Below are 14,334 nucleotides of genomic sequence, written 5' to 3' on the forward strand. Positions count from 1 at the left end.
CCCTCAGGACACTCCGGCAGTGCTGCACTCTCTGGTGCTGGCGGCCCTCCCTCTGTGTGCAACATCATTACATCATGCGCTTAAGTGGCGTGTTTGGCACTGAGTGCTCTATGGCCTTTTTACGGCACTGAACAGCATATTAGCTAATATTCTTTTCTTGAAGATTCCGGTCTCATCTGCTAGCATGTTTGGATGTTTTCGATATTTCTGAAGATTTTTGGCATGCTGTTATCGGTAGCATATTGATCCAAAATATTGGACCCTATGATTGTCCCTGCCTTCCATGTTACCTTTATAACCCCCTTCCTACCAAGATCCATCAACGCCTTTTGTACCACCCCCCAAGGTTTCCTGCAGATGGTTCTCTCCGACACCTAAAATTCCTGTACGGCTCCTCTCGGCTACTGTTCACTCCAGCATCACCTGTGCAGCATTAGAGGGAACAGAGAGTAAGGGATCTCTTTAGGGACAGGTGCTTTTGTAACAAGCAGCCAAGCCCAACCCCCCACCCCTGGTATTGCACTCTGGGATTAGCCCTGAATATCAAGTGACCACAGCATTCTTAATGTATTTAAGTACCCAGAGTTAGAGATTATAGATATTGTATTGTTTTGTTTTAAAAGCAGTGTCACAACTGTAGAAAATAGGAGGATCAGACTTAACTGGAGAAGAGTCTGGGAGCACAAACAGTGGAGGCTTTTGGTAACGGTGACAGGAAATGTTGGAAATGAGGACTGACCCAGGTTGTATGAATAAAGGAGGAGTATTTATTGATATCTTGAGGAATTACTGGAAGAGTCCAGAGATGCGTCTGTAGACAGGTGCAGGATTGAGCCCTGAGATGATCTGAATACAGGTGCTGGACAGCGCCAGTGAAGAACTGAGGGCCTGAGTCAGAGCCGCTCGTAAGCGGCCGCTCGTTCACTCCGGGCGATGTTAGCACAACTGCGCATGTGTATGGGTCGTAATGCGCATGCGCCAACCAGTCAGTGCGATCGGAAATCGAGTGCTCGTCAAATAGCGAGTGCCTGCTAATTTGAGTGACAGGATGAGGCGTTTGTGGGTGGTAACAGGGGAAGGTGCTTGAAAACGGGGAGTGGAGATCCGAACGCAGGCGCATAATTAACAAAGCAGCGTCATCGACCACGTCACTTGGTTGTTTCTTAGCCTGAACTGTTCACATGATTGCGGTAGGAAAATCCTACCACAAGCACTGCGAGCAGTTCAGACGCCTTTCGATTAGGGGTGAGTGGGTTCGGATTTCTGAAATCCGAACCCCCCCGAGCCCCCCCGATCCGAGGCCGATCCGAGTCAGGCTCGACTTTTCCCGCCTGACTCGGATCTGAAATCGAGGCAAAACGTCATCATCCCGCCTTCCGGGTCTCGCGGGTTTTGGATCCTATATAAGGTACCCGCGTCGGCGCCCTTTTCTCACTCGGCTGTGGACAGTGAAGAGGGAGGGTGGGAGTTAGGGCTGGCTGGGCTGTGTAGTGTAGTGTAGTGCAGAGTAGTGTTGTGCTGTGCTGTGCTGCACTGTGCTGCTGTTGTCCATAGGGGCTGTGTCCACTACTTCAAAGTCCATAGGGGCTGGCTGTGTTGTGCTGTGCTGCTGTTGTCAATAGGGGCTGTGTCCACTACTTCAAAGTCCATAGGGGCTGGCTGGACTGTGTTGTGCAGTCAGTTCTCCATAGGGGCTGTGTCCACTCCAAAGTCCTGTGCAGTGTCCCAGTCCTAAAGGGGTGCTGTAGTGTTGTCCAGGGGGTGCTCTGTCCATCAGGGGTGCTCCCCCCAAGTGCTAAAAAAAATATATTTTTTCTGTGTTTGTGAATTGTGTGCGCAGTAGCCGCACGTGCATCAACAAAGTAGTGCCAAGCGTGCGCCTGTGTCATAAGTAAAGGGCCGGCTGGCTTGACTGTTAAAGGGTGCTGTAACCCCCAAAGTACACTCCAAACCAAATAAAAAAATATTTTCTGTGTTTGTGAATTGTGTGCGCAGTAGCCGCACGTACATCAACAAAGTAGTGCCAAGTGTGCGCCTGTGTCATAAGTAAAGGGCCGGCTGGCTTGACCGTTAAAGGGTGCTGTAACCCCCAAAGTACACTCCAAACCAAATAAAAAAATATTTTCTGTGTTTGTGAATTGTGTGCGCAGTAGCCGTACGTGCATCAACAAAGTAGTGCCAAGCGTGCGCCTGTGTCATAAGTAAAGGGCCGGCTGGCTTGACCATTAAAGGGTGCTGTAACCCCCAAAGTACACTGCAAACCAAATAAAAAATATTTTCTGTGTTTGTGAATTGTGTGCGCAGTAGCCGCACGTGCATCAACAAAGTAGTGCCAAGCGTGCACCTGTGTCATAAGTAAAGGGCCGGCTGGCTTGACCGTTAAAGGGTGCTGTAATCCCCAAAGTACACTCCAAACCAAATAAAAAAATATTTTCTGTGTTTGTGAATTGTGTGCGCAGTAGCCGCACGTGCATCAACAAAGTAGTGCCAAGCGTGCGCCTGTGTCATAAGTAAAGGGCCGGCTGGCTTGTAACCCCCAAAGTACACTCCAAACCAAATAAAAAAATATTTTCTGTGTTTGTGAATTGTGTGCACTGTGGCTGCACGTGCATCAACAAAGGAACAGTGCCAAGCGTGCGCCTGTGTCCCATAAGTAAAGAGCCGGCTGGCTCATTTCTTAAAGGGTGGTGTAACCCACAAAGTGCACTACTCTCCAGCAAAAATAAAAAAATATTTTCTGTGTTTGTGTGCGCCTTAGCCGCACGTATATATCAATATAACATAAATGGAGGACCAAACTTTCTCCGATAAAAATAAAACAGGGAAAGATCAAGAACCACTTCCTCCTAGTGCTGTTGCTGCTGCTGGGAGTTGTTCATCATCCCAGAGAGGAAGTAGGAACACCGCTACTTTTACTAAACAATTGACCTTCCAACAGTCCCTAGCGATGAGGATGAAGTACGACAGCAGTCATCCTGAAGAAAAAAGTATAACTGAGGCCTTGACTGCTATGTTGGTGTTAGACGTGCGTCCGGTAACCGCCATTAGTGCAGTGGGATTTAGACAATTGATGGAGGTAGTGTGTCCCCGGTTCCAAATCCCGTCTAGATTCCACCTGCATCCTCAAAGCAGCAGCGACAAGCGTGCGTCTGTCTGTTAAAGGGTGGTGACACCCTCAAAGTGTGCTCCACAAACAATAAAAATATTCTTCTTTTTTTTTCTGTCTTTGTGAAATGTGTGGGCTGTAGCCGCACCTGCATCCTTAAAGCAGCAGCGACAAGCGTGCGTCTGTCTGTTAAAGGGTGGTGTAACCCTCAAAGTGCGCTCCACAAACAATAAAAAAAATTATTTTTTTTCTGTCTTTGTGAATTGTGTGGGCTGTAGCCGCACTTGCATCCTCAAAGCAGCAGCGACAAGCGTGCGTCTGTCTGTTAAAGGGTGGTGTAACCCTCAAAGTGCGCTCCACAAACAATAAAAAAATTCTTTTTTTTTCTGTCTTTGTGAAATGTGTGGGCTGTAGCCGCACCTGCATCCTTAAAACAGCAGCGACAAGCGTGCGTCTGTCTGTTAAAGGATTACATCGGTGACAGCATCCAAGTAGGCATGTCAGACAGTCCGTACCTGTACTGGCAGGAAAAAGAAGCAATTTGGAGGTCCCTGTACAAACTGGCTCTATTTTACCTGAGTTGCCCCCCCCTCCAGTGTGTACTCCGAAAGAGTGTTTAGTGCAGCCGGGAACCTTGTCAGCGAAAGGCGTAGGAGGTTGCTTCCACAAAATGTGGAGAAGATGATGTTCATAAAATGAATTATCAACTCTTCCAGGGAGACCAGCCTCCAGAATGTACAGAGGGACCTGTGGTTTGGACATCTGGTCCGGACTGAAGGACATGCCAACAATTTCTGACAAGTCTACTGTCACTGCATATGATACTGTCCTCAAAGCAGCAGCGACAAGCGTGCGTCTGTCTGTTAAAGGGTGGTGACACCCTCAAAGTGTGCTACACAAACAATAAAAATATTGTTCTTTTTTTCTGTCTTTGTGAATTGTGTGGGCTGTAGCTGCACTTGCATCCTCAAAGCAGCAGCGACAAGCGTGCGTCTGTCTGTTAAAGGGTGGTGTAACTCTCAAAGTGCTCCAAAAAATAAAAAACTATTTTTTTAATGTGTTTGTGACTTGTGTGCGATGTAGCCGCACTTGCATCTTCAAAGCAGCAGCGACAAGCTTGCGTCTGTCTGTTAAAGGGTGGTGACACCCTCAAAGTGTGCTACACAAACAATAAAAATATTCTTCTTCTTTTTTCTGTCTTTGTGAATTGTGTGGGCTGTAGCCGCACTTGCATCCTCAAAGCAGCAGCGACAAGCATGCGTCTGTCTGTTAAAGGGTGGTGTAACCCTCAAAGTGCGCTCCACAAACAATAAAAATATTCTTCTTTTTTTTTCTGTCTTTGTGAATTGTGTGGGCTGTAGCTGCACTTGCATCCTCAAAGCAGCAGCGACAAGCGTGCGTCTGTCTACTAAAGGGTGGTGACACCCTCAAAGTGTGCTACACAAACAATAAAAATATTCTTCTTCTTTTTTCTGTCTTTGTGAATTGTGTGGGCTGTAGCCGCACTTGCATCCTCAAAGCAGCAGCGACAAGCGTGCGTCTGTCTGTTAAAGGATTACATCGGTGACAGCATCCAAGTAGGCATGTCAGACAGTCCGTACCTGTACTGGCAGGAAAAAGAAGCAATTTGGAGGTCCCTGTACAAACTGGCTCTATTTTACCTGAGTTGCCCCCCCTCCAGTGTGTACTCCGAAAGAGTGTTTAGTGCAGCCAGGAACCTTGTCAGCGAAAGGCGTAGGAGGTTGCTTCCACAAAATGTGGAGAAGATGATGTTCATAAAATGAATTATCAACTCTTCCAGGGAGACCAGCCTCCAGAACGTACAGAGGGACCTGTGGTTTTGGATTCCAGCGGGGACGAATTAATACTCTGTGAGGATGAGGATGTACACAACACTGAAGAGGGTGAGAAATCAGTGGATGAGGACGACATCTTGCCTCCGTAGAGCCAGTTTGTGCAGGGACAGATTAATTGCCAGCTTGTTTTGTGGGGGCCCAAACGAACCAATCATTTCAGCCACAGTCGTGTGGCAGGATCTGGCGCTGAAATGTTTGGTTTGTTAAAGTGTGCATGTCCTGTTTATACAACATAAGGGTGGGTGGGAGGGCCCAAGGACAATTCCATCTTGCACCTCTTTTTTTTCTTTGAATTATGTACTGTTTGGGGCCTAGTTTTTCAAACTGCCATCCTGTCTGCCACTGCAGTGTCACTCCTAGATGGACCACGTGTTTGTGCCGCCCACTCGTATCTCTTAGCATAGTCATCCAACTACCTCGGTGCAACCTTTTGGATATAAAAACACTATTGTGAGGTGTGAGGTGTTCAGAATAGACTGGAAATGAGTGGTAATTAAGGTTATTGAGGTTAATAATAGCATAGGAGCAGAAAAACACACAAATTCTGTGATTTTAGCTGTTTTTATGCTTTTTAAAAAAAAAATACAGATCCAAAACACAAAACCCAGAACCCAAAACACGGAAGGGTGGTTTTGGCAAAACCAATCCAGATCCAAAACACGAAGAAAGATCCAGATCCAAAACCAAAACACAAAACACGAAAAGTGGCCGGTGCACACCCCTACTTTCGATGTACTCGATTAATCAAATAAATAGTGGAGATGATGTAGGATGCGAGCGGCCAGGGAGCATCTTTACAAAATAGCGAGCGCATGTTTCGTTCGCTCGCTCAGGCATAGAGGCATCAACAAACCGCAAAGAGCGAGTGCTCAATTTAAATAGCCAGCCCCTTTTTCTGAATGATCGAGCGCAAATAGCGTCCGGCTCTGAATCATGCCCTGAGTACAGGCTCTGGGCTGAACCCAGTGATGAGCTGAATACAAGTGCTGGACAGGACCAGTGATGAACTGAGTACAGGTGCTGGGCAGAACCCAGTGAAGAGCTGAATACAAGTGCTGGAAGCAATGAGAGTCTTTAGGGAAAATGTGATACACAGCAAGAGTTCAAAACAACAGGGTGCTGAGCTTCGCTCAGTATAGCCAAGTTCCATAGTAGGGACTGAGCAGCACTCAGTGTAGCAAAGTTCCAGAGCAGAGGCTGGGCAGTGCCCAGTATAGCAACAACAGGAACAGTATAGAACGGAGATCTGGCAGAAGCCAAAAGGAGACCTAGAGGAGATGTTGCACAGACACTGACTGAGTTTCTGTGATGTACTTTTATACCCAGTGTCTAATGTTGATTGGAGCATGTGGACAGCTGACCACAAGGGACTTTAGGACTGGAGATCTATACACCACCTGACTGAAACAATATGGCTGCGCCCATACACCGGAAGATCTTGGCTGAAACCACAGGGCATGCCAGCAAACGGAAGACAGGCGGACATCACTCAGACAGAGCTAAGTAACTTCACGCGGCCATCCCCTCACACCACCGCGACCAGGGTGAGCGCGCCAAAGTCGGCATTTGAATCTGGGCATGTGAGGCACAGTCGCAGTCCTGACAATCAGTAGTGATTAATATATTAGAGAAGATGTCCCTGTAATAATAATGCATTTTATCTAGAAAACTACAGTACATACAGAGAAAAATAACATTAAACGGAGAAACAGAAGTGTAAGCAAACACAATTTAACAGCATGTGTTGTGTTCGGTGTAGATAAAGTAGAGATGACCTTTTGTTGTAATCACCATGAAAATGTCACTCGATGAAAGCCTTCGCTCTGTGCCTTCTGCAGGAACCAACGCAAATACTGCTAATTATGTCTCACTGTAATACCTGCAGTGCGCACATTGGCTTAGCCTGGAGACCACAATAATTGTGCATGGTGCACAGCAAGCTAGGTGCTATTAGTATACAGCAATCTGAGTCTATAACTATATAACCTTTAACTCGTTGTGTACTATTTCTACCATCATAAGTCAGTACTTTACTGTCAGTATTTATATACAGTAGTATATATACCAGTAATTACCTGTCTAATTTGATATGGGTATATTTCACACTAGAGCACTAGACAGTAGAATCCTGAAGAAACCAATAATTATGAGATCTTGAAATTACAAACTTGTCATACTGTGTGTTATCACCTGCATTTATGAATATACATAGATACATCTATTATATAAGGTATATAACCAATATTTTAATTCACAATACAGGTCTGCACTTGGTAACTCAGAGTTAAAATATGAATTTAGTTTCAATTATCAGCATCTACAAAGCAAACACAGGGCCTGATTCAGAGCCGGACTGTATTTGCGCTCGCTCGTCAAGAAAAAGGGGATGGCTATTTAAATTGACCGTTCGCTCTTTGCGGTCTGTTGACGCCTCTATGTCTGATCGAGCGAACAAAACATGCAGTCGTTTTTTTGTAAAAAACGCCCCCTGGCGCTCGCATCATGCGTCATCTCCGCTATTTATTAGATTAATCGAGTACATCGAAAGGCGAATGAACTGCTCGCTATTCTTGTGGTTGCATTTTCCTACCGCAATCATGCGAGCAGTTCTGGCTAAAAGACAACCAACAGACGTGGTCGATGACGCTGCTTTGTTAATTATGCACACCCTTAAAATGCCCGTTTTGACCGTTTGGCACGCCTGCGTTCGGATCTCCACTCCCCGTTTTCAAGCACCTTCCCCTGTTACCACCCACAAACACCTCATCCTGTCACTCAAATTATCAGGCATTCGCTATTTTGCGAGCACACGAATTTCGACCGCACTGACTGGTTCGCGCGTGCGTACTAAAACCCATACGCATGCGCAGATGTGTGAACATCACTTGGAGCGAACGAGCGGCCGCTTACGAGTGGCTCTGAATCAGGCCCACTGTCCTAAGAAAGTAACAAGCCCACATAGGGAGGGCAAACTCGCTTCTTCCTCCTTCTTTGTCATTTCTGCAGCTACCACTTTCTCTATAGTGGCATCACACAGAAATACACAGTCCTTATACAGATGAAGTTTTCTGGTCAGTCAGTCACTTTGGTAACATGGCATGGTTCCAGCTCTTAGGGGCCCATTTATCAAAATGTATTTCAGGTAAAATCCCTGAAAACACACTTTTTGGGGGGTTTACCCCAAATATTAAGTATCCCCAGGTTGCATTAAGGAGGGACAACAGCAGGTATCTCCGATACCTCCTGTGATCCCTCCATTGCCGCCGGCAGCTGCCTCCAATATAGGTTTCTATGGGGGAAGCAATGCTGCCAAATGTACGAATATCTGGAATGCGATGCATTCCAGATATTGGCCCTGGTACCTAAAGCCATCTGAGTATGGCGATAGCCGCTGTATCCTATGGGCTACACCGCGCACTATTAGCCAGCGGAGGGATCCGCCTGAACCCTCCCCGGCTATGGCGGATGTGCATGTGCAGTCCACGGGACTGCGCATGTGCACCACTCCCTGCAGTGGCCGGCAGCTCTGCGGAGACATCGAGGGACGGGTTCCTTTCAGAGCCTGTGTCCCTACATGTCCCGGATGATACATCCGGCTGAAGAGATTGCTTCTTGCAATGCGATCAGGGGCGTTACTGGCATGCCCTGATTGCATTGCAAAAGCGATCAATGATAAATGGGCCCCTTAGAAATAAGACACCCCACTGTCTCTATCTGACCATTATAGCAAACTTGACTGTCTTTGTGTCTGCCTGTGTTACGAGCCGCTGCAGATCATCATTCCTGAATGTCCTAATCATTGCTAGGAGAACAGGACATCAGGACACTTCTGGCCGGCGGGTCCCTGCCAGTCGCTAGGCAACAGGACGCCTGGTGGCTACGGGGTGTTGTCGGCTATGTGGAGACATGCAGAGCTCCAGCTGCACTATATTCATTCTATTAGCGGGCTTGTATTTGGCTGGCCTCTGATTGGTTCTCCTTCCTTTATATTCTAGTCAGCTCTGCCAGACCCTGCCGGTTATAGCTCTTGCTTGCTGCGTGAGCCCCTGGTCCCAATTCCTGGTGCCTATATTCCTTTGCTTGCCAGTGGTCCCATCCCAGTACCCGTATCCTGAGGAGCTGGATTGCTACTACTCCGATTCGTATCCTGCATTGCTGGCTTGCCATCCTCCAGCTAGAATCCTGAAGTAGCTGGCCTGCTAAACCCAGATTTGTATCCTGCATTGCTGGTTCTGCCATACTCCAGTTAGAATCCTGAGTAACTGGCCTGCTACAACTCCGATTAGTATCTTGCATTGCTGGTTTGCCATCCTCCAGCTAGAATCCTGAGTAGCTGGCCTGCTACAACCCAGTTTCATATTCTGCATTGCTGGTTCTGCTAGTGTCCTGTCTGTCAACACCATGCCTGCCTCATTTCCAGTTTCTGTGCTAGTACTGAGTGACCCAGCCAGAGGGCCGTGACCTGCCTGTCAGACACCTCGAAGCCCAACCTGCCTTGTGGGGGTCCTCAGTCTTCATCAACTACCATTAGTATTTGCACCCAGCCTTCTACACATCGAGGACACCCAAGTAGTTAACTTGGCTTAAGTGGCCCTAAGCGTCTCTTCAAGGGTCATCCAGGTGTATTATAACATTATAACCGGCCTACACTGAGAAGCTATTGAGAGTCGAGCCCTAAGATGGATCCATCTGCACAGAACGCAGAATAAATTCTCGCTGGTCAGATTCAAGGATTGACCCAGAAATTTATGGAACTCTCCATCCAAGTGGCCTCTCAGGAAAATTAAATTAGGGCAGTTTCTCTTGCTCATGGAGTTAAAGAGCCTAAAGTAAGTCTCCAAGATCTGTTCTCCGGAGATAATAATTTTTGAAGCACATCTCTGAGCACTCAGGCCAGGGCAGAATCCTGCCGAAACTTATTGTACCAAATTTACAAGATGGGTGGTGGATTCTGGGTGGAATGACACAGCTCTTAAAAGGTAATTTAGGTTAGGTCTCGCCAAACAGATCAAGGATTGTGTTGTTCAATATCCCGTTCCAGAAACCTTGGACAGTCTTATGCAATTGGCCATCCAGGTGGATAGACATTTCCAGGAACTAAAAAGAGAGAAAAAGATCAGGTTGCCACCTGCTCGTTCTTCTGGCTCTGACTTCTCTGAGGACATTGTGTTAATGCTTGCCCTCAGAAGCCAGTAAAAGACAAAGCCTAAATGAAGTCGGGGGGATTCACTTAGGTTTATATACCATCTTGCCCTCCAATTCCATCTTGGTTCCAGCCAAAGATTCGATTTCGAGGAGCAACTGTCTCAGGCTTCTTGGATAGTGGTGCTACCAGGAATTTCATGGACTCCACCTTTGCCTCTTCTCTTAACATTCCCACTGGGCCATTGGAATCAGTTATCTCCATCTGTGGGCTTTATGGTAATTATTTGACTAACAGGCAAGTTACTTGTCAGACCCAGCCTCCCCAGTTAACTGTTGGAACTCTTAATTCAGAAAATATGTTTTTTCTTGATTCTTTAGCCCCAATAGTTCTTGGCCTACCGTGGCTCAGAAAACAAGACCCTGTGGTGGACTGGAGGTCTTTTGAGATTGTTCACTGGGGGTCAGATTGTGGTTCTCACTTCCTCACCTTGCCTGTTTGGATACTGCAGCCTGTTTCTGAAACACTGCCAGAGCCATGCCAGGCCTTGCAAGATGTCTTCTCCAAAACAAAGACAGACGTTCTTCCCCCACATCGACCATATGACTGCCTCATTGACCTTGTACCCGATACTAAACTCCCTAAAGGAAGGTTGTACAGCCTTTGTTCCTGAGACGCAAGCCGTGGACCAGTACATCCAAGAGAATCTGGCCAAAAGTTTTATTCATGCTTCAAGGTTATCCGCAGGGGCTGGATTCTTTTTTCTAGCCAAGAAAGATGGCCCCTTGTACTTGTATTGATTAACGGGCCCTTAACAAAGTCACCATAAAAAAAATTATACCCTCTTTCTCTTATTTCTGTGCTCTTTGATCAGCTCCATGAAGCAGTAATTTTTTCTAAAATTTATTTTAAGGGGAGCATACAATCTCGTCCAAATCAGGAAAGGGGATGAATAGAAGACTGCTTTTAATACTCATTTTGGACACTATGAGTATTTGTTGATGCCGTTCGGTCTGTTTAATGCCCCAGCAGTATTCCAAGATATCATCAACGATGTCCTCTGAGAATACCTTGGCAAATTCATTGTTGTCTACTTGGATGACATTTAAATATACTCTTTGTCTCTATTGGAACATCAATGTCATGTGAAGATGGTCCTCCAGAAGTTACGGGAACATGATCTTTTTGCCAAGTTAGAGAAGTGCGAATTTGAGGTGGAAAAGGTGACTTTTTTTTGGATTACATTATCTCCCCCAGAGGCATCTCCATGGATCCAGAAAAACTCCAGGTGGTTCTTAATTAAGCACGTCCTTCTAATCTTAAAGTAATCCAACTTTTTTTGGGTTTGCTAATTATTACAGAAGATTCATTAATTCATTCTCCAAAATTGTAGCTCCTATTGTCGAATTAACCAAGAAAGGAGCAGATACTCAACATTAGTCACCTCAAATGCTTCAGGTTTTGAAAATCTCTAAATAGCATTCCTGTCTGCACCAGTTCTCCGATATCCTAATCCGGATGTTCCTTTTCTTGTAGAAGTTAATGCCTCAGAAGTAGAAGCAGGAACGGTCCTGTCACAAAGGAATCCCGTGGACTCAAAAATCCATCCATGTGCTTTCCTCTCTCAGAAATTTTCCTCTGCTGAAAGGATTTATGATGTGGGAAACCGAGAACTTCTTGCCATAAAAAGGGCTTTTGAGGACTAGTGTCATTGGCTGGAAGGAACTAAACATGTGGTTACTGTCTATGCTGATCACAAAAATGTGTCTTATATAGAAGCTGCCTAGAGACTGAACCCCAGACAAGCTCAATGGGCATTGCTTTTCACCAGATTTAACTTTGTCATCACTTTCAGGCCTGGGCTAAAAAATGTTAAAACAGATTCCTTATCCCTCAGTTTTCAGCCTGTACAGGATTCAAAGTGTCCGGACTCTCCTATTGTTCCTGCATCTGTGATCCATGCTGGTTTAACTCAGGATCTGACCACTCGAATTTTGTCTGTCCAGTCACAAGCACTTCCAGAAACTCTTCCTGGACGTTGGTTTATTTCCCAAAAATTTGCCTGAGGCAGTTCTTCTGGAATTCCATTCAGCATAAAATGATCGGATAACTGGGAATCTCTAAAACTCTAGTGCTATTGTCATCTGCAGTCTGGTGGCCAACGATGACTCAAGATGCCTGAGAGTTTGTTTTAGCCTGTAGAGTTTGTGCCCAAAATAAGACACCTTGGAAGTCTCAAGTGGGACAGCTTCTTCCACTCGCTATTCCTAGTACACCATGGGCCCATATTTCTATGGATTTTATGGTTGATTTGCCACCTCCATCTCAGTTCAACACAATCTGGGTTACAGTTGACCGGTTTACTAAAATGGCCCACTTCGTTCCTTTAAGCAAACTCCCAAGTGCTAAAGAATTAGCGGTATTGTTTATCCAGCACATATTTAAATCACATGGTTTGCCTCTAGATATTGTCTCCGATAGAGGGACTCAGTTCTTCTCTAAATTCTGGAAGATGTTCTGCTCTAACTTAAGTATTCGTCTTAGTCTTTCTTCCGGATATCACTCTCAATCTAATGTACAGACAGAGTGGGTGAACCAGTCCTTGAAACAATGGCCATCATTCAGAGCCGTACGCTCTGAGCAGAGCGCACGCTCTGCATGAGGGCCGGGCTCCATTTTCATGGAGCGTCCTCCTGGACGCTCGTATAGCTGTGGGTCACCACCCACAGGCTATACGAGCGTGCATTTTGATGGCCGCGATGGTCGTGACCATCGCGACCATCGAAATTGCGAGCCGGAGCCTGCGGTTGAGGTTTTCAACCGCAAGCTCCGGAGTGATTTTGGCTCTATCAGAGCCAAAATCACTCCCACTGACATCACTAGTGATGTCAGTGGGCCGGCTTCTGACGGGAGGCGTTCCCGTGGGAACGCCCCTGTCAGGGAGGCACGCCCCCGGCATGCCCACCAAAGGGGGCGTGCTGTCAATCAACATTGACAGCACGCCCCCTTTGATCGGACACAACGAGCGAAGGAAAGTCCTTCGCTCGTCGTGTCTGGCGCATGCGCACGACGGAGCTCCCTCCGTCGTGCGCATGCTCAGTGCAGACCATCGACTCACTTGCGAGCGGACAGCCGCTCGCGAGTGGGTCTGAATCAGGCCCAATATCTTTGTTGCTTTGTCTCCAAATGTCATAAAGATTGGTCTAAGTATCTGCCTATGGCTGAATTCTCGTACAATAATTCCTGTCATTCTGAATCCAAGATGTTGCCATTTTTCTGCAATTTTGGATATCACCCTAAAGCCAATGCCTTTGATCCATCACAAAAGCAAGTAGTGACTTCCAAGCTGGTAGGCCATTTACAGTTGGAGACATGGTTTGACTATCAACTTTAAATATCAAACTTCTTCAACCATCTCAAAAGTTGGGTCCTAAATTCATTGGACCTTTCCTGATCATTAGACGATTGAATCCTGTGGCCCTTCATCTTCAGTTGCCTGGGTCTCTTAAGATCAATAACATATTCCATTGTTCTCTCCTCAAACCAGCCTTTCATTCCTCTAGATTCGGGATTGGGCGTGGTCGGGATTGGGCGTGTGTGTAAACCATCTCCAGTTCTGGATCAAAATAACTTAGAATTTGTTGTGGAGAGTATCTTGGACTCCTTACTAGTTTGTGGGCAAGTCAAGTTCTTGGTCCACTGGAAAGGCTATGGGCCGGAAGAGAGGTCTTGGGTTCCTGAAAGATGTCTGCATGCCCCAAAAGTAAATAGTAAAGAATTTCCATGGAAGTCAGGATCTAAGGGTTCATTAACCCCTCCTCAAGGGGGGAGGGGTACTGTTATGAGCCACCGTGGCTCATCGTTCCTGAACCACAGAGGTCCTGATTCAGAGATGGCCACTAATGCCTCTGCTGCAGTTACCAATTTGTATGCGGCAGCTGTGCGAAAATATGCAAATGTCATAGACACCGGGAATAGTATTGAGGCGCCCATAGACGGCTTCACATATTCAAGTGACTGCGTACAAAGATGCAGCATCGGTCGCAGATCAGTCTATTATGAGTTCTAAGTAAACCAATGGTTACTCAAAATGGCCTCCAGAACTGAGATGCGGAGCCATTTTTACTGCATATAGGATTGTAGTCTGTGACATGCCCCTAAAATTTTTGTCACACATCTGCAATTTTGTTAACACTTCTCCGTTACCTCCCCCAAACACTCACTAACAA

The sequence above is a fragment of the Taudactylus pleione genome, unplaced genomic scaffold (genome assembly GCF_031769625.1).
Source record: "Taudactylus pleione unplaced genomic scaffold, aTauple2 ptg000142l, whole genome shotgun sequence".
In the NCBI taxonomy this organism is placed as follows: domain Eukaryota; kingdom Metazoa; phylum Chordata; class Amphibia; order Anura; family Myobatrachidae; genus Taudactylus; species Taudactylus pleione.